General features: G+C 44.7%; 1 protein-coding gene across 10 annotated transcripts in view; it reads right to left on the bottom strand.

Moving 5' to 3' along the window:
* ZBTB20 (zinc finger and BTB domain containing 20) overlaps nucleotides 1–19,743 on the bottom strand; it is a 500,505-nt gene extending 480,762 nt beyond the window's left edge. For 2 of the 10 annotated variants that reach the window (XM_083437067.1, XM_083437097.1), the window contains exon 1: nucleotides 19,638–19,731. The gene's annotated coding sequence lies outside the window, so the exon portion shown is untranslated. Of the gene's footprint in view, nucleotides 1–19,637 lie in introns of all 10 variants that reach the window. The other 8 variants (XM_083437081.1, XM_083437104.1, XM_083437066.1 and 5 more) reach the window with 7 other exon arrangements.
* Between the last annotated feature and the right edge of the window lie 305 nt (nucleotides 19,744–20,048).

Genomic DNA, 20,048 nt, shown 5'->3' with positions numbered 1-20,048 from the left:
TCTAATAAAGCAAGTGCCCTTGGATAAACTTGTTTGAGCATCAGTTTCTCGGACTAAAAAAAAAAAGGAGACTCAGAAGATTTGGCTAGTAGTTTATGTCTGCATGACTCTTCAAAGAAGAAAAATACAAGCTAGCTATACTGTTTGGAGACTTGCAGCTAGGAATTTCAGGTTGGCCTTAATTTCTATTTGCCTCCCAGAAACAAACACAACCTGGTTAAAAATAAAGCAGAGAAATCATTGCACTTTTAAAGGCAGAATGGCATTAGTTTCATCTAACTTTAAAGCTGTTAACAAGGTTATTAAAAAGTAAGACAAGGTTTTTTTTATTTCTGTTTTCAAGATCTAAGACAAATGCTTACTTATAAAACAAATAATGTTACATTGGGTGGTATTCTAATTTGTCCCATCAGTTTAAGGATTATTGCTAGCGCAATGAGACTCTTCCCCTCTTCTCCCCACATACACCATGCATCCTTCCCCAATTTGCTTCAGATGGTTGGGGAAACTCCTAGAACAGATTTAGGAAGTGCAGTGGGGTGGGGGGTGTCTCACTGCACTACCGTTAATGCTTGGGCTGACCCCGACTTAGCACTGTGTTGGAAAAAACCCACTGGTTTTGGTTAATACAGTCAGCATTTGTGTCAATATTTATTTGTACTCCATTCCTGAAACCACAAGCGGTGTGATTAGGGAAAGGGAAAGCTGTGGCCCTCCACGTATCGTTGGACTAAGCACAGGCTCCCCATCCCTCATATATAAAAGCCTCCCCACAGAATACCATAAAGCGGACATGATTCCTCAAGCAAAGCAGGAAAACTTAGGAAAATCCAGGTGTTTGGATCAAAGAATGCTCAGATATACTGCACATCATTAAAGAGAAGCTCATTGAAGGATACCCAGGCTGGCTACCAGTATTCAGTAAAAGCCAGCATACCCTAATTCTCCTTAACTGGGGTGCAATCTGGAATCACAAAAATAAACGGCTGTTATGCAGGCCGGGGAAGGCAATGCCCTCTGCCTTAGCTATACAGTGGTACCTCTGGTTGCGAACGGGATCCGTTCCAGAGGCCCATTCACAACATGAAAAGGACACAACCCGCAGAGGTGCGTCTGTGCACGCGCAGGTTGCGATTCATCGCTTCTGTGCATGCACGTGATGTCATTTTGCGCTTCTGTGCATGCGTGAGCGGCAAAACCCAGAAGTAACCCTTTCCGGTACTTCCAGGTCGCCGCGGGACGTAACCTGAAAGAACGTCATATGAAGCGTACGTAACATGAGGTATGACTGTACTTGACAGGGCTGCCTCTAGGCACTGTACAAGGTCTCACTTGCCGTTCCTAATATAACTTGCACCTATTTGAGCCAAGTCTGACAACATATGAAGAAATAAAGAAAAAAGTGCAACCCTGAAATTCCCTTAAAATCTATCTGTTGAAACAGAAGATACAGTGGTACCTTGGTTTGGTTTACATACGTTTTGAATTACAAACACGTCAAACCCGCAAGTGTGTGTCCCGGTTTGCAACCTTTTTTTGGATTACAACCCTTTTATCTTTTCTTTTTTGGATTACGAACAAAAAAATTTTTGGACTCCCCATTGGCAAAAGCGCACCTTGGGTTACAACCTGTTTTGGTTTACAAACGCACCTCCGGAACGGATTATGGTTGTCATAATAATTAATAATAATAATAATAATAATAATAATAATAATAATTTATTATTTATACCCCGTCCATCTGGCTGAGTTTCCCCAGCCACTCTGGGGAAACCAAGGTACCACTGCACTTAAAACACGCATCCCTATACCCCAGAAGACTTGCATGGAACTTGGGCAGGTAATGGGGAGGATGCTTTCCCCACAGAATGCCGTTCAAGCTTCCTGACTAGGACAAGTGTCAGTCTTGCAGACATATGGGTTTAATTATTCTTGGTGCAATGTAACATCCTTTTTTTTTTACCCTGTCAGTTGCCACTATTTATTTTCTCAAAATCCAAAAACTAACTACCCTCCCTCCCCATATTATTTTATATGCCCCCTATACTTCTTGAACCATTATGTGCAGGCAATACAAGAGACAGCATTGACTGTGTTTCTAAAATAGGGCTGGTGAAGAAGTGGGATCACTTATTTAAAACTTTTTCTCAAGTGCAGAGAGTGGGTTTGAAAGTAAAATCATCTAAGAGTGGGTTTGAAACAGTCTCCCGAAGCCCTAAACATCACTTCTAGTGACATTAACTTGAGCTACATGTCCCATCGGAGAGTAAGTGTCAGCAAAGTAAATGCATTAGTTAAAGCTTAATAGTAGTTTAGTGTTCAATATCTTGAAATATTAAATATGTTTTTTTCCCAAAGTAAACTGCAATTCAGTTTTAATGAAGACATTAACCTGCTTGATTTGTAAGCTCTTGTGGGAAGCCAGTCTAAAATACTGTCACAAGAGGTGGGCACAAGTAGCAGGAGCTACAAGAAAGAAATCAAACATATTTTAAATGTTTAAAAAGGAGCCAGAAACTGAGTGCCAGCAAGCTCATGTTTTTTTTATTTATTTATACTTTGGGTTAAAGTGATTTGTGCACTTTGAAGATAGTACAGTTAGTTAGTTACAGTACAGTCATACCTCCGGTTGCGAACATGATCCGTGTGGGAGGCATTTTCGCAACCCGCAGTGTTCATAGCCTGAAGCGCAGTGTCTGTGCATGCGCGTGACACGATTTGGTGCTTCTGCGCATGCGCATGATGTCATTTTGTGCTTTTGCTCATGCGCGAGCACCAAAACCCGGAAGTAACCCGTTCCGGTACTTCCGGGTTCGGCACGGTCCACAACCCAAAAACGTGCAACCCGCAGCGATCGTAACCCGAGGTATGACTGTATACAGTATTTGTTTTTAAGGGAGTTTTAAAAATGACAGCAACACCTTGCATATTCACCAATGAGCAGGCAATGGGGGAGAGAGAACCCAATTCAAAAGCGCATGAAAAATACAAACTATAAAAATAAGTATAAACTAGCATCAGCAGCATCAAGACTCTGAATAGAGTGCTACAGGAATCACACAACACAAAAAGAATAGGTTTTGATTTAAAAACTTGGCGAAACTTCCTTCCTGTGGAGGTGAGGATGTTCATGACACTGATGGGCTTCAAACACATGGCAAAAACTTGTTTGTGCTTCCAATCTTTCCCAGTTTAATTTGACTCTTCCCCAACCCCTACTTTCCTATTGCTAGTCCTTCTGTGTTTTATAAAGATCATCATGATTTTGTTGGTTTTTATTGTATTCTTTGTGTCTGTGTTTGTGATTCCTATTTATTTGCTTTTATGTGAACCGGTTTGAAGTCACTTGTTTTTTGTTTTCATTTGTTTTGTACGAAAAATGGTATACAAGAACACAAAAATAAATAACTAAACATTTAAAAATCTCATTTGCGGCCCATCTAAAATAACACACCTACATTATTGCAGCCAAAACAAAAATAGTCTGCTTCATTTTGAGAAACTAAGCTGATCCTGTTAAGCGTAGATATTGACGTTTAATAGTATTAATAGATAATGATACAATTAGCACCACATAAACTATTGCAAACTATTATGACCTATATGCCTTAGTAAAATCTGTATTTATAGAGTATCCTGGCAACAGACTATTAGTACTTAAGGAAACACTTGCTCAACCACGATTCTTATTTTAGTGGCCCAATTAAAACCTGATATCTCAACAAGCGATGTGCTTCTAAAGAAAATTTCTCCCCAAACAAACTAGTGTACATGTGCGAGACAGAAGTTTCTCACTTCTGTTGCACTTCCAGCATGTATGACAAGTAGGCCTATTTTTATTATTATTCCTATTAAGCCCTATTCTGAGGGTCCACACAGATAATGGTTTGCTCTTGCAAGTATAGAGGGAGAAGGGGAAGCAGCTACTTCCTGCTGATTCGGGAGCAACCACGTAGATGTGTCTTTGTCTGCCTGCCTCCCTCTTCTCTCACCCAGGGAAGTTGATAATGGAATAGCTATAGAGCTGGTCCATGGCAGGGAGACCAGGACTTAAATTCTGACTCTGCCCCAAAACTTAATATGAGAATTTAGACTGTGAGTATGCAAACTAAAAAAGGCCCTGCTAGTCCAGCATTCTATTTTCCAAAGCAGTCTCTGACAAGTCCAAAGGTAGCTCAGGAGGGCAATAGCTCTCCATTTCTGTTGTTCAGAGACATACTGCCCATACCCTTCATAGAATCATAGAGTTGGAAGAGACCACAAGGGCCATCGAGTCCAACCCCCTGCAAAGCAGGAAACACCATCAGAGCACTCCTGACATATGGTTGTCAAGCCTCTGCTTAAAGACCTCCAAAGAAGGAGACTCCACCACACTCCTTGGCAGCAAATTCCACTTCAGCCATCTTGATTTTCCCAGGACACCCCAGAATTACAGAAGCCATCCCAGCTTCTGAGTCAATCCTGGAATGTCCTGTTTTCCCCCTCCAGCGCCTCTGCTGCTGAGCTTGGTGTTTGAAGCCAGCGCTTGCGCTTGCAGTAGTGCTGCTGCTCATGAAAGAAATGGGTCTTTTGGTGCCTTGCTCTTGCGCGAGTCAAAACTGTACACAGTATGGCTGCACCATAGGTCTGCATAAAGATCTTATAATATTGGTAGTTGTATTTTGTGTCTCTTTCCTACCTCACAGGATTATTGCAATGTTAAAAGAGGGGGGAAATCATGTTATGCAAAATTACCAGTGGGCCTAAGAACATCTGACAGAGAAAAAAATAATAATTTGCATTTAATTCCATTGAAACAAACTGGCTTGGAATCAGATCTCGCATAAAAGGGACTTATTTTCACATTTCAATTACAATTTCATAAACTGACAGTGAAGTTTTCAGCTTATTATTGGACCCACTGGTTTTTTTATTCTTTTTTTTAAAAAAGCAAACCAATGTGTGTTCAATGGAATTTACTTCTTGGTAAATGAATTCAGGATTGCAGTACATATTTGCTGCAGGCATCAGAAGAACATGCAGTAACAAAACCAAAATTTCCTAATTCCCCAGTCTGTTACATTAAGAACCACAAGGATAAAATACAACACATTAAAATCACAACTTCTCTGTTTCATGCTCTCCAAAAGATTTCCTGTGTGTTAGAAATCTTGGGTTTTTGCACCTACAAATTCAATTATTAGATTTGGGATAATGCTAAAGTCTTCAGTGATGTTCTTTCTGCATTACAAATGGGCTATTAAATCAGTGAAGTGCCAATCAAGTGCTTTTGTGTGCTGAAAAATGGTTTAACAAAAGCGTTTTTGCAGGCCTCTCCTTCTCGCACTATAGTCAGTGTCACCTATATATGATAATTGCAACGTATTTTTTTGTAGCACCATCAGCCTCAAATTGAAAAGAACACGATTCTCACCCCTCCTTTTTTAATAAAAAGTCATAATCATAGCATCCCACATATTTGGGGCTTTATTAAAGTGTCTAAGGACATCTAATATGCCTAAGCAACCCTTTGTATGATTTTTTTTTGTTGTAACAAGAGGAGTGAATGTGTTTAATGATCCCAAGAGAGGAATGACACCTTGGAGCTTTAGATTCACTTGCCTGCTGTACAGTTTAACCTAACTATTGTACGTTTTCACATTATTGGCAATAGTCAAACTGACTCCCCATCCCCATTTGTAATTCTTCCATGGGTTCCTTCTGTCCCATATTTTCTACCACATTCTGTTTTCTGATTTTACATGTACAATTTCATTAAGGCATTTCAGAACATGGGCCATGTACTCTTACTCCACTTTCTTGCAATTCGTTTTGTGTGAATTTTTTTGCACACAAATAACATTGCACATTAATATGGGGGGGGGGGGTTGTGTGTGTTTGCTATCTAATCACCTGCATAAAGCCCTTTTTGGCTTCCTTGAGTTCATCAAGCAGAGTAGATAAAAATCCAGAGCCTATACTATTCTACTTCTTACTGGATTTCTTACCTACTCTTCACCGTTTGGTCAAAGGTCTGGTTACAATTGTAAAATACAATACTGTATTATGATCAGCTAAAACAAATTACAAGTGAATAGGGTGAATAGTAGATGAATACTAGCAAGTCACAGCAGCGTTGGAGCAAGCTGATTGGGCGCCTGGGGCAGCGCGTGTACCCTGCGCCCAGGGGCGGTGCCAGCTGCCTGCGGAGGCAGTGCCAGCTGCCTGTGGGGTGGGGCAAGCCGGGGCAAGATGCTCCACGGGGCCTCCCAGGAGTCTGCCTGCCTCCTCCCACTCAGCCACCCTACTACTGAGGGACAGGCAGTGGGCAGACCATTTGGGGCAGCACGGAACCTGCAGGCACCCAAGCCACTGCATCACTCCCAGGAGAGACGCATGAACTGGGTGCGCTGCAAGCCGCACGGTGAGTACCGCCCGGCATTTTGTCACACCCCTCAGTGGTGGCACCTGGGGTGGACCGCCCCCACTGCACCCCCCTTCCTCTGCCCCTGAGTCACAGAGGGCTTCAGCAGGGAAGCAGAAGAACAGTTGCAACCCAGTCAGACTTTAAAAGGAGAACCATGCCCCCAAAGGTAAAGACCTCATTCTGTGTTTCTTGAACAGGAGGCACCACACTAGAATCTGCATTAACAAGTAAGCTAATAAGTTGTATCTTTACAGTAACTAACAGAAATGCTAGTCCAATTGTGTTTTATTGTCTACATAAGCTTGGAGCACGGTTTAGCCAAATTAAAAACAAATATGTGAACAGAAGAAAGAGCAAACAATCCATGCACAATGGATTTGAGTGGTTCTGAAAATCCAACCTACAAGAATGGTAGAGAGCATGTATGTGTGTTGGTGCTAATCCACAAGCAGGAGAAGGTAAATGAGAACTGTTAAATTCAGGACCAATGAGGAATTCAGAAGCATCCCTGCTACTAATAATTACCAGAATCTCAGCTATATTTCAACATCTTTGGCAATATGAAGATTGCAGCCTTGGAATTAGAACCACGAAATGGCTGGCCCAAAAGTGTTTAATACATTGCCTGCTCCCACATGGATATGCCATTCATTTTGACATGAAAGAAGCAAGACAATCCCCAACCCAATTTTTTGTTTTTAACAGTGTTGCCACATCTGGCCTTAACTGCCTGGAGGCAAATTTTACTTCCCATAGGAAAGCAGGCAAGTGACTATTTCCAAGCCTGGAACAGTATCAATACCAATTTGCTTCATTTCCAATGTTGCTATTGATAATTGAATATTGAAACCTTTTTCATTTCCTACAATAAAATTCCAGATGACTTAATTCAGTGTGAGTATGAGTCAAGGTGTGCTTTTTAAGTTGCAAGGTATTGTGAGGAGCACACTTAAAAATGCTCAGGGATTTCATATCACCATATCCCATTTAAAGATGCTTGCCAACTTCAGTTGTAGAGTACTATTCATCTGTCAGTAAATTGATGTCATTTCCCCCCTTAGAATCTATCCCTAAATTTCAAAAGGCATTGAAGATCCATAGACAATAATGCCATTAACCTTCTCATGTTTAAGTTTTCTCATCTATTAAGACAGGATATTTTCTACCACAATGAGCTTTTTCACCTTAATTTATTAATGTTTGCAAAGCCAATTCAGACCAAGAGACATAAATCGCTGCTGAAATGCAGAGCCTTATCCTCTTAATTTTAAGATATGATTTGTATATAAAAATACACTTCAGAAATTCAAAGACTATTGAAATGTGAAGATTCTACTGTAAATAATCACATTTATGAAATAAAGGGTTTTTCCTCTTCCCATAGCTGTTCCTTTGATCTGGAAATTTAGCTTCTGGGGTATCTTTCAGACCTGGTCCATTTTACCAGCTCTCACAATTCCTATTATGCCTAAAAATGCTTACATTACATTGTTTCAAAGTATTACAAAAGAGAATGGCTTAATTTTACAGGATTTGTCTCCACCACAAACACTTCTGTATGTTTAGATGAAGTAAACATGAAAGTCAGCATGCTCTGGATTTAAACCACAAATCATTTACAGCACAATCCTATACATGTTTATTCAGATGTAGGTCCTATTGTAGTCAATGGGACTTTGTCCAAGGAAACTTTGGTATAGGATTGCAGACTTAAAGACTAAGGTTGCAATCTCATATCCAATTTCCTAGGAGTAAACGCCACTGAGCTTTATGGGACTTATTTCTAAATAAACACACGTTTTTCATTGAAAGTATCAAGTTTTCCTTATGTATAAAATGAAGGATACTTCCAAGCTGAAGAAGAGACTGTAACTAACTGCACAATAGAGCACAAGCTTCTCCTTTGCAACCCCAGTGATCTGAATAGGGGTTGTTCCATGCCAACTGCTACACTTGCATGGTGCCATTCAAATCAAAGAGGATGTCACAGTACAGTTTTCTGATAGATTGTGCCCAAAATATGCAGGGTTTAGGCTGCAATCCAAAACACATTTTCCTAGGAGTAAGCCCCACGGAGCTCTATGAGAATTACTTCTGAGTAAACATGTATAAAATTTGTCTGTTGGTTGTTTTTAAATAAGTATCTTTTAATTTTGTAACAGGCATTTAAAATAAGCAGAGACAATTTTTTATTGTCGAGGTGCAAAGTTAAAGCACACAGTTGTCTGCTTTTTTAAGGAATGGTTTTATTCTGCTGAGTCCCCTTCACAAACGTGTCTTCTAAAAATAATAAGCTTTTTCTTAAAACAAACATTACATTGTATGTTATCAAAAAGGCATTTATGTTCATTGTTTCATGAAATGCCAATTTATTTAAATATAATGGATTGATTGAAGAGTATATGATTAACAAACTCCAAAATATTTAAACAATCCACAATATCACTTAATCCAGTATCATTTAGAACATTACGAGATCTCCAGAATGATAGTACTAGCACACTCTCTAATACCGCATTTTTCGCTATGTAAGACACACTTTTTCCCTCCTAAAAAGTAAGGGGGAATGTGTGTGCGTCTTATGGAGCGAATGCAGGCTGTGCAGCTATCGCTGAAGCCAGAACAGAAAGAGATTACTGCGCATCAATCCCTCTTGCTGTTCTGGCTTCAGCGATAGCTGCGCAAAGCCTCTTCAACAACATTTGATTCAGAATATATTTTTTTCTTGTTTTCCTCCTCTAAAAACTAGGTGCGTCTTATGGTCGGGTGCGTCTTATAGAGCAAAAAATACGGTAAGCATCTTGTGTGTTTAGCCGTGTGCTGCACAAGCAGCAGGTCTTCCCCTTCCTCTTTCTCTATGCCCCCAAAATCTGCTCTGGTGCTATTTTATATTGGTAGCCGCTCTGGGGCTCCTTTTTTGGAAGGAAGGGTGGCATATAAGAATCACAAACAATTTAACACATTTTAATACGACTTATGCAAGTCTATTAGTGAAATTCATGCTAAAGGGCAGTTGAGCTATGGAATCTTTGTCAGCTGAGAGAAAGAGAATAAATTGGCCTGCTTAAGAGCTTAACAGGTGAGAGTATCCTGGAGGCAATTATTAGGGTTAGGGGATGCACGCTACAAGATTAAAAAACTCTTAACTTTGCCCCAGCCTTGTTTTCCCCACCAAGCTGTATAGCAAGAAAGGTTTAGGTTAGGACTAGCAGCCAGCTCTTATCCTGAGCCTGTTGGCAGATGGCCTGAACAGGTGTGCTTCTGTTGGGGGGTTGAGGACACACTGCAACAATCTGTTGCGTCACTCCCAAGTTGTGCATTCTGAATGATGGAACTACTTTCAAGGGAGAAATGTACATATGTGTGCTAAGAATGAGGTAGCATATTTTGTACAAAGGAAGATGTTCTGCATGAAGGCATAACAAACTAGTTTCTCACACTATTCTTTATGTTGATGGGAAACTGCAGGAACACATATCTCATATCTGTTTCTGTCAATATGTGCTCTTTTTGTAGCTATAGACAAAAGCAATTTATGTCTCATTCTTGGTTTTTCACTATGTGTGAAATGTATACATTTTTACTGAATATCAAGGACGAAGGCCTAGCTTGATCCTTGAGGTATTGTTTCTGTCTGTAGTACAGCATGAATACTTGCAAGGTGGTGGTTTTTGTGTGCTTTGGGTCTCTCATGCCTAGATGCAGAATCAAAGTATCAGCACCTTAAATTAGGGGGCAGCCAACAGCTGTCGTTGGACTCTAACTCCCATCAGCCCCAGCCAGCATGGCCAGTGGTGAGAGCTGTAGTTCAGCAGCATCAGGAGGATGTAAAGTATTGTAACCATTAGTATATATTGGGGAGGAAACAAACAATCCCTCCAAGCACCTTTTGCAAAGTCACAGGAATGGAAGTGGCTATGAGACAACAAACAATTTCTGCAGCTATGTATTTACTTCTGAAAGACTGCCTGCTTTCTTTTTGTTGAACAACTGAACACTTAGAATGCAACAGAAGAAAATATTTCTGGGTAGAGGTTAAAGTTTTAAGAACAGTGAATATGTTAGTGTGCACCCAAAGGCGGGGGTCCAGGGAACGCAGGAATGGCCACTACAGTTAGTGCACCACATGAATAATTCTTTTACATACATACACACACACACACACACACACACACATGAATGTGAAGCAAGCATTTGTGATTTTAGAAGTGCATTTCTACAAAGTATATATAAGTACATTTATACTGTTTCCCCACAAAGCTATCTAAACATTCATGGTGAAATTGTGTTTAAGAACACTGTCAATTTGTTTTTCCAAACAAACCAGTAAAATATTGCATACACATACAACTGTTTAGGCCAAGGGCAACACTCACTTGGTTAGTCAGGCTCTGGATGTTCCTTTCCTACCTCCAAAGATCGCAAGGGGTGGGTGGGGGCTGGGGAGGCAACCTTTGACTAAAGGGAAAGACTGAAGAAGCTTCATGGGGATACTGGGTTCCCCTATTTGTAAGGGGAAACTTTACTACTTTTAGTGTTTCATGCTTCTTGTAGTATTGTACGAGCATAATATCACTTCATAATTCTCAGTCTTCTCAGAGAATATAATTAACTATCAGTCATTACTTGTATATTATACTAAGGTTTGCATTCTGCAGCACAGATTATTGTTCATGGCTTCTAGCAGAGGTGCCATCTCTACCAAGGCTGATTCAAGTATGAAAAAAATGCAGTAGAACTCCCACACCCAATTTTCCATATCATTTGTGGTTTGGCTTGCTTCGTGCTGGAATGTCAACTTCTCTTAAGAGGCACTCCTTGCTCCATCTTTAAAATATGGCCCATTTTCAGGCATATCTTAGGTCACTGGACCAGATTTCAGATCTCATATGGGTGGCTTTGAAGTACATTAACCATTTGGGGATATATACTCAATGCATTCACTTGGATGAGGAGACTTCTAATGCGAATTAAATAAAGATGTTTCATGAAGGGAATACTGATGTCTGTTTATATAGAATTTAAACATCATAGCTGGCAAAGGAGAAAATAATTATACGAATAGACATATGTGTGCATATGGTGAAGTTTTACACTGTGGTATTTAAAGCGCAAATGCCCATTGAGATAAATTCTGTGGCCATGAAGGAAGATTCTAAGGTGTCCTTAAACCCATTGTACAGGTCACTAACATGGATTTCTTTCACCATTCGGGCAGGTCAAAATTACCAAGAATTTATAGGTGTCGGAATAGGCAGGTGTATATTTATGATACCACTATTGACATTCAAGGGACTCATTACAAGATCTAGTAATCACTGTTTTATAACAGATACAAAATGTATTTCTTTAGCCTTTGAGATGGGTCAGCAGATTCCCAAGGCTAGCTTGAGGGTTTGTTTTTTGTTGTTGTTGTTTTGTAATTTAATTAATAGTATCCCCATCTCCCACTTTCTGATATCAAAGGTAAATGATGTGTAGGCAGCTTCAGACTAAATAAACAAGCCAAACCACAAATTATAGGGGAACCAAGTCTTCCTTAAAGGCTCCAATGGATTTATCTATCAGACTTCCTAAATTCTGCTGTTTCACACATCCACATTTTTTAGGATGCAATATATAGCAAAGCCAAAAGTTCCAATTCTTAAAAAGAGATGAGTTTTGTGCCAGAAAAAGATTTACTTCTGAAAGGTAAGCTCTGGTATTAATTACAAATTAATGACACAGTAGCAATCACAGTCATGGGGCGACAGATGGAGTGGTACAAAAGAGGGACTTGTTTTACCTTTCTAAAGATCATTTACTGAAGCCATGAATCCAAATCAGTTATCACAAAATAATTCAAAATGAATTAATCCAAAAAGAATGACACATTAGAAATAAAATGGGAAAATAATCTCATAAGCTTTCTTAGGAAAAAGAGGAGACACCCAACATGTTTCACTCTTTATGAAAAAAAGTTGATGACAGCTGCAATCTTAGCCCCACTTGCTAGCAGTAAAACCTATTGGATTAAACATTAAATAGACTTTATTTCTGAGTAGACATGGCTAGGACTGGGCTGCAATATGCATTAAGTACTTATCTATTTATAAAGTGAGTTACATAAAATACTTCAAATTCTTCTCCAGCAGAATATCAAATTTCTAGGCACCTAGGATTTTTCCTGTTGGCAAATCATTTGAAATTTGTATTTGTGATCTTGATAACAGTGGATAACTTTCCAACTTAATTACTGTCCTGAAAATATGTTTCCTTGCTGTTTCCAAATTTAGCTTAAGGTGTCTTTGCAGTTTGCACAGCAAGGCCTTTTATAGCCCAATCCTATACATGTTTGATCTGAAGCAAGTCTCACCGACTTCAATGGAATTTACTTTCAACTAAAATAGTCAAAACAGTCTTGTGGCACTCCCCCCCCCTTAAGAGCCTAGCAGCAAACCTCTCAGAAATTTCCAATCAAGTGTGTATAGAATCACAGGTTGAATCCCTTTCTCAAGAATTACATTCAGATTACTGTCCATTCATGGCTCAACATGGAAAATATTGGTCCTTTTTTTTCTTTCTTTCAGTAAGCACCCTTAGACAATGTGAAGTTGCCCAGCTTTGACCCTTCCTTACAAGTTCTGCAACACTACCACCCATGTGGCTCGGCTCAGCATTTTCCCTTCCCCTGTAACTCCTCACCCTCTTTACTCTTCTTCTTGCATTCTTACTGTTATGTACTGAGTTGAATAGGATCCAAACTGCAGCAGTCTGATTGGTCCTAGAACAATAGGATCCAAATCGCAGCAGTCTGATTGGTCCTAGAACAATAGGATTCAGAATGCATCAGTCTGATTGGTCCTAGAACAATGCAGCAGTCTGATTGGTTGGCAGGAACCACCCAATCATGCTCCAGATATAAGTGAATCCACAACCTGATTGGCTTACAGTAGAATTCCAGAATTAGCCAATCATGTGCAGCCCATTGTGTAGAGAATGTATATAAAGCAGATACTTGGAGGGGACATTCATTCTTTCCTCCTCACCACTATGAGCTGAATAAAGAGCATGAAATCACTTTGCGACTCTGAGTATATTTCACTGGCGACGAAGGTGGGATCCCGCTGAGCTGACTGCCACACACCGCACCGCAGCACCGCCACCTGCCGCACCGCTGCCTCGCACCGTGTATCCAGGCTTCAGCTCCGGGACACAAGGAACTCAGAATGGCAACCAACAGCAGCTTCTCGCCGTTCAACCCAGCATCTGGAGATTGGGAAGCGTACGCCTCTCGTTTCACCTTCCTCCTAGAAGCCAAAGGGGTCACCGATGAAGAAGACGCCAAGAAGAGGGCAATATTCTTCAGCGTCTGCGGAGAGGAGACGTTTGAAATCGCCCGGGCTCTCCTTGCGCCTGAAGACGTCGCTACAGTTCCATACAAAACAATAATGGAACAGCTGAAGGGGCACTTTTCGCCACAGCCCTCAGTGGTGGCTCGTCGAAATGCCTTCTACGCAAAGCGGCAAGCCCCTGGGGAAACCATAACTGGGTTTGTGACCTCTCTCCGCCAAGCCGCCCGGTTCTGCAACTTCTCAGAGCTGGAGAACATGCTTCGTGACCGCCTCGTCGGTGGCCTGAGGGATGAGAAGCTGCAACGACGCCTCTACGCTAATAAGAACCTAACGTTCCAGGTCGCTCTGGAGGAGGCCCTGGCAACGGAAGCTGCTGAGAAGTCGACGCAAGAGGCACGGCCGAGCCAGCCATCCCAACCGAGGGTCCACCACGAAGACCTCACCGACGACTCAGGATCCAACAGGGAGGAGGTGCACCGAGTACAGCAGCGCACTCAAGCAGCCCACATACCACAGCTGCCTCGACGAGAAGGAGGGAACTGCGCAAGCTGTGGAGAAAGTCACGAGAGGAGGACCTGCCGTTTCCGCAACGCAGAGTGCAGGCAGTGCAGAAAATCGGGGCACATCGCCCGGGTGTGTCGGGCTCGGCCCACCCGACGCCAGGCATCAGATGACCAATCCAAGAGCCCCAGGTCCCGGGGCCCAACGCACCAAGGCAACTCAACGGAGCTCACGGACTTCCAGGTATACCAGTTGCCCCACCCCAACGTAGAGAAAATTTATGTAGAGGTACTGATAGAGGGGGCCCCATGCCGCATGGAGCTTGACACGGGTTCAAATCTATCCATAATCTCGGCAAGGACCTTAAGGAAACGGTGTCCTACTGGGGTCCCAAACTCAGGCCGGCCCCATTCACCCTCCGGGACTTCCAGAAACGTAAGGTCCCCACAATGGGGGTGGGGACCTTCAGGGTGCAATACCGAGGGCGGACGCGGCAACTGGACTTGCTTGTGGTCAAGGGCCCCTACATTAGCTTACTGGGATTGGCATGGTTTGGACCACTGGGGCTAGCCGTCACCGGGGTGAACAACACTAGCTTACAAGTGGACGTGGACGCCATATGCAAGGAATTTCCGGGGGTTTTTGATGGGAAATTGGGACAGTATACGGGCCCCCCCATTGCTCTACAGCTTGACCCCGCAGTACGACCAGTCAGGCTCAAGGCCCGCCGGGTCCCGTTCGCCCTGAAACCCCGTATAGACGAGGAATTGGACCGGCTCGTGGAGCAAGGAGTGCTGGAGCCGGTGCCTAATGCCCCCTGGGAAACCCCAATCGTCACACCCGTCAAGCCTAATGGTTCGGTCCGCATCTGCGCAGACTACAAATGTACCATAAACAAGGCCCTCACGGCCCATGCATACCCAGTGCCAGTGGTCAGCCATGTCCTTGCCACCCTGGCTGGGTCGAAAATTTTTGGCAAGCTGGACTTGGCCCAAGCATATCAACAGCTACCAGTAGATGAGGCCACAGCAGAGGCACAGACGATTGTGACGCACAGAGGAGCGTTCAGGGTAAAGCGGCTGCAATTCGGCGTCAGCGTGGCACCAGGCATATTCCAGAACCTAATGGACTCTCTCCTTAAAGGAATTCCTGGCGTCACCCCCTTCTTCGATGATGTGTTGATTGCCGGGCCCACACCAGAGGAATTTGAGGACCGGGTCCGCACCGTTCTGCACCGTTTCCAGACGGCGGGTCTCAAGGTGAAGCGGGAAAAATGTCTACTAGGAGTGCCTCAGGTGGACTTTCTGGGATTTATGGTGGACGCAGAAGGGGTACACCCGACTGGGGACAAGGTACGGGCCATTTGTGATGCCCCAGCGCCCAAGAACAAGACTGAACTTCAGGCCTTCTTGGGACTATTGAACTTTTACCATTCCTTCCTTCCCCACAAAGCGGCGGTAGCAGAGCCCCTACACAGACTTCTGGACAAGCGGGCCCCTTGGGTGTGGGGCCAGCGCCAGGAGGCTGCATTCCAGGCAGTCAAGGACTTGCTTGTCTCAAACTCGGTCTTGGCACACTTCGACGAGAGGCTGCCGGTGGTGCTAGCATGCGACGCCTCACCCTATGGCATTGGCGCTGTCCTGGGACACCAACTCCCGGATGGAAGAGAGGTACCAGTAGCATACTTTTCCCAGACACTCAGCGCAACCGAACGGAACTACTCACAAATAGACAAGGAGGGGCTGGCAATTGTGAAGGGAGTAAAAAAATTCCATGATTTCTTGTACGGGCGGCCCTTCACCGTGGTGACTGACCACAAGCCGTTGCTTGGCTTGTTTGCCCCCGAAAAGCAGACCCCCCAAGTGCTGTCTCCTCGCGTCCTCAGGTGGTCAATTTTCCTTGCCAGCTACCAGTATGCACTGATTCACCGACCTGGGAAGGCGATGGGCCATGCGGACGCTCTCAGCAGGCTACCACTACCGGAAACAGGCCCCGACCCAGCACCTGCACAAGAGGTTATGAGCCTGGAGCTGCTTCCCGACCGCCCCATTCAGGCACAAGAAGTTGCACACCATTCCAAGAAAGACAGGGTCATCTCCCGGGTCCTGGACTGGGTGTGGAGGGGATGGCCCAGCAACAGCCCTGGGCCAGAATTCGCTGGCTACACAACCCGCAAACATGAACTGTCGGCCCACAAGGGGTGCCTGTTATGGGGAAGCAGGGTCGTTGTTCCCCAGCCCCTCCGCAAAAGGGTCCTCACAGCCCTACACGAGACACACCCAGGGGTAGTAAGAATGAAGGCCCTGGCCAGGAGTTATGTGTGGTGGCCGGGGATCGACGGAGAGATAGAGGCCTGGGTCAAACACTGCCAGGCCTGCCAAGAATCCCGCCCAGATCCCCCAAGGGCCCCAGTCCAGTCCTGGGAGTCCGCCCGAGCACCATGGTCACGCCTGCATGTGGACTTCGCTGGCCCCTTTCAGGGGAAAACATTCTTCATAGTGGTGGACTCCTACACCAAATGGCTGGAAGTCGCACTGGTACCGTCCACTTCTACATCCGCAGCCATCCGGGTACTACGCAGGCTGTTTGCAACCCACGGGCTCCCTGACACTCTCGTCTCAGACAACGGGACTGCATTCACGTCAGGAGAATTCCAAACCTTCACAGCGCAGAACGCCATCCGCCACATCCGTTCGGCGCCATTCCACCCTGCCACCAATGCCCAAGCGGAACGCATGGTGCGGACCACCAAGGACACCCTTCGCCGCATGACGCAAGGGGATTGGGAGTACCGCCTTGCCACATTCCTCCTAGCACAGCACAGCACCCCCAGCTCAACGACTGGCCGGAGCCCCGCTGAACTACTAATGGGTCGGCGCCTTGCAATCAGATTGGACCGCCTTCACCCCGATAGAGCTCAGGATGAGGTAGTGGTGGGGGAAGGCAGGAACCCCCGGACCTTCGAGGCCCAGGACCCAGTGTACGCAAAGAATTTTGGGGCAGGCCCAGCATGGGTACCCGCCACAGTCACCAGGGTCACTGGCCCCGTGTCATATGAGGTGCTAACGGATGGGGGGCAATGCTGGCGCCGCCACTGCGACCAGATACGGCGACGATTCCCGGGAGAAAACCAGGAGGAGGAAAGGTCAGAGGAGTCCCAAGGGAACAGAGCGGCAGTGAGGCCCATAGAGCAGGAGGGGCCAGCAGGAGAGGCAGAATCAGTAAATACAGAGAGGACCCGCGAGGCCGAAAGGACACCGGAACCAGAACCACGACTGAGCGAGCCGGTTGCGCCAGACCAAACAGGCCCATCACAGCCAGCATCCTTGGAACACGAGCCAGAACCTGAACCCCGGACCAGGGAACACCACAGGCCGCAACGCACACGTAGGCCGCCGGCATACCTCGAGGACTATGAATGTGACCTCCCGGGCAGGACTGGAACTTAGAGGGGAGGGGTGTTATGTACTGAGTTGAATAGGATCCAAACTGCAGCAGTCTGATTGGTCCTAGAACAATAGGATCCAAATCGCAGCAGTCTGATTGGTCCTAGAACAATAGGATTCAGAATGCATCAGTCTGATTGGTCCTAGAACAATGCAGCAGTCTGATTGGTTGGCAGGAACCACCCAATCATGCTCCAGATATAAGTGAATCCACAACCTGATTGGCTTACAGTAGAATTCCAGAATTAGCCAATCATGTGCAGCCCATTGTGTAGAGAATGTATATAAAGCAGATACTTGGAGGGGACATTCATTCTTTCCTCCTCACCACTATGAGCTGAATAAAGAGCATGAAATCACTTTGCGACTCTGAGTATATTTCACTTACATTCCTTTCTCTCTCAAATTCAGCACTGAACTGAAGTTTTTTGAGTTTGGGAAAATAAGAGTTATTTTTCTCATTCCGTAAACATGGGTGGGTAGAAACGAGGGAAAGAGCAGGACTTGGTTTAGGGGACTAAGGAAGAAGGGTTGAGCCTATAGACAGCCAAAACCAGGGAGAGAGGAAAAGAGCCACAGCAGGCATTGCCCACTCTTTAGCCTCCTACCCAGCCCTTCAAATGCAAGCAGATTTCCAGCTCTTGGATAGTCTCCAGAGCTAAATCGACAGTTCAGGTGACCAATGGGAGATTAGCAGAAAGGGGTACTCGACCTGGAGTGGCTAAATAGGTGGCAGAAGGTGGACTTACCACACTCGAGCCTTAACTCTTCCCGTGCCTGCCACTAACACCTAGTGACTCCTGCTTTTTTACCCAATCTTCCCCTACCCCCAAGCACCAGCTACGTGCCTTCAGTTGAAAATTTGGTATCATTTAGAATATAAAAAATCCTGATTCAAATGGAAACGAGAGCCCTTTCCAAATTTTCAACTTTAATTAAATCCCTCCTATTATTATATTGTTGTTGTAGTGAGGCATTAGGAAATCAATTTAGCAGTTCTTTTTTTGTCTGTGTTTTTGTTAACCTCCTAACCAGACCATATGCTTAGAGCAGAAGAATCTTAAGCACTTCGCTCTGAAAAGATTTGAGCGTCCTAAAATCACGCCTCAGAAACACCAGGGAGATTTGCAGAAAGAAAAAGCTTAGAAGTCCTCGGGCATCTGCTTCAATACAAACGCGGCAGCAGTAACAGAGTAACAACAACACGCTAATAATAATAATAATAATAATAATAATAATAGATGGTGGGAATTCTGGCAAAAGTTCGCTGGGGTCCGAACTCGCTTTTACCCCCGCATTTCACAATTTAATTTTCTCCGTACCCGCGCATGTGTCTTTCAGCGCGACTTATTATTTATGTCAAATGAAAATAATACTTCGCGCCTCAGAAAGAAAGCTTACGCCACAGTAAAATCTCACTGGAGGGTTTGTATATGTGTGTGTGTGTGTGTGTGTGTGTGTGTGTGTTTACTCGGAAGTAAGTCGCCCTGAGAGCTTTACTCCGAGGAGCGGGAAGAAAGTGCGCACCGGGTTGCAGCCTTCATTCAAGGCGTAATCCTAGGAGACGTCTCCTCGGTTTCGCCGGCCTTGCTTCCCATCTAAGTGCGGCTTCTCACAGGCACTTTTATTTGAGAGTTTACAAGCCCCGAGCTCAACTCCCTTCCGAATGGAAACACTCGAAGGGACGGCGGGAACTCTTACCCGCGAGTAAGCCCATTGAGCACAGTAGTAGACCGTCAAAGGGCTGCGCCGTCCCTCGGGCGCCGCCAAACTTTTATTTTTTTTTATTTTTCTCTCCTCAGAGAGAGAGAACTTTTGCCTCCCTTTCCCACCCCCACTTCAACTCCCCCCTCCCGCCAACAGCATCTCCCCTCTCGCAACCCCTCGAGAGGGCGGAGCCGCAGTTAGCCACACCTCCTCACCCCCCACTGACCCCGGAAGCGCGGGTACCTCTCTCATCTTCTGTCAGCCTCCCACGCCAATTCAACACTTTAATGTAGGGACGGCCACCACCCTCCCCTCAGGCGAGTCTCTCATTGGCTCTTAGTCCCGCCCCGCCATCCCCGCTCATATCCCCCATTAGTTGACAGCCGTGCCACTCCCAGAGGAGCCTCGCGTCTACAAACAGCCATGCTCTCCGCCTCTTTCCATCCGCCTTTAATTTGCTGCCCTCCTCATTGGAGGAACTCCGGCCCTGAGGAAAAACAAATCCGCTTTGTCCCCGGTGTATTGGTCTTGACGCCTGTCGATCAAGCGCCACCGATGCTTATCATTGGAGAATATACGTATGGTTAAGGCTGACCTGCTTAATAACTTGTGTTTTATTTGTCCGGGCTGACTGCCAGGGTGACCAATGATTGG

Source organism: Podarcis tiliguerta (assembly GCF_965153285.1).
Source record: "Podarcis tiliguerta genome assembly, chromosome: 4".
In the NCBI taxonomy this organism is placed as follows: Eukaryota; Metazoa; Chordata; class Lepidosauria; order Squamata; family Lacertidae; genus Podarcis; species Podarcis tiliguerta.
The sequence above is the reverse complement of the archived record's forward strand: the minus strand, read 5'-3'. Positions and strand labels throughout refer to the sequence as shown.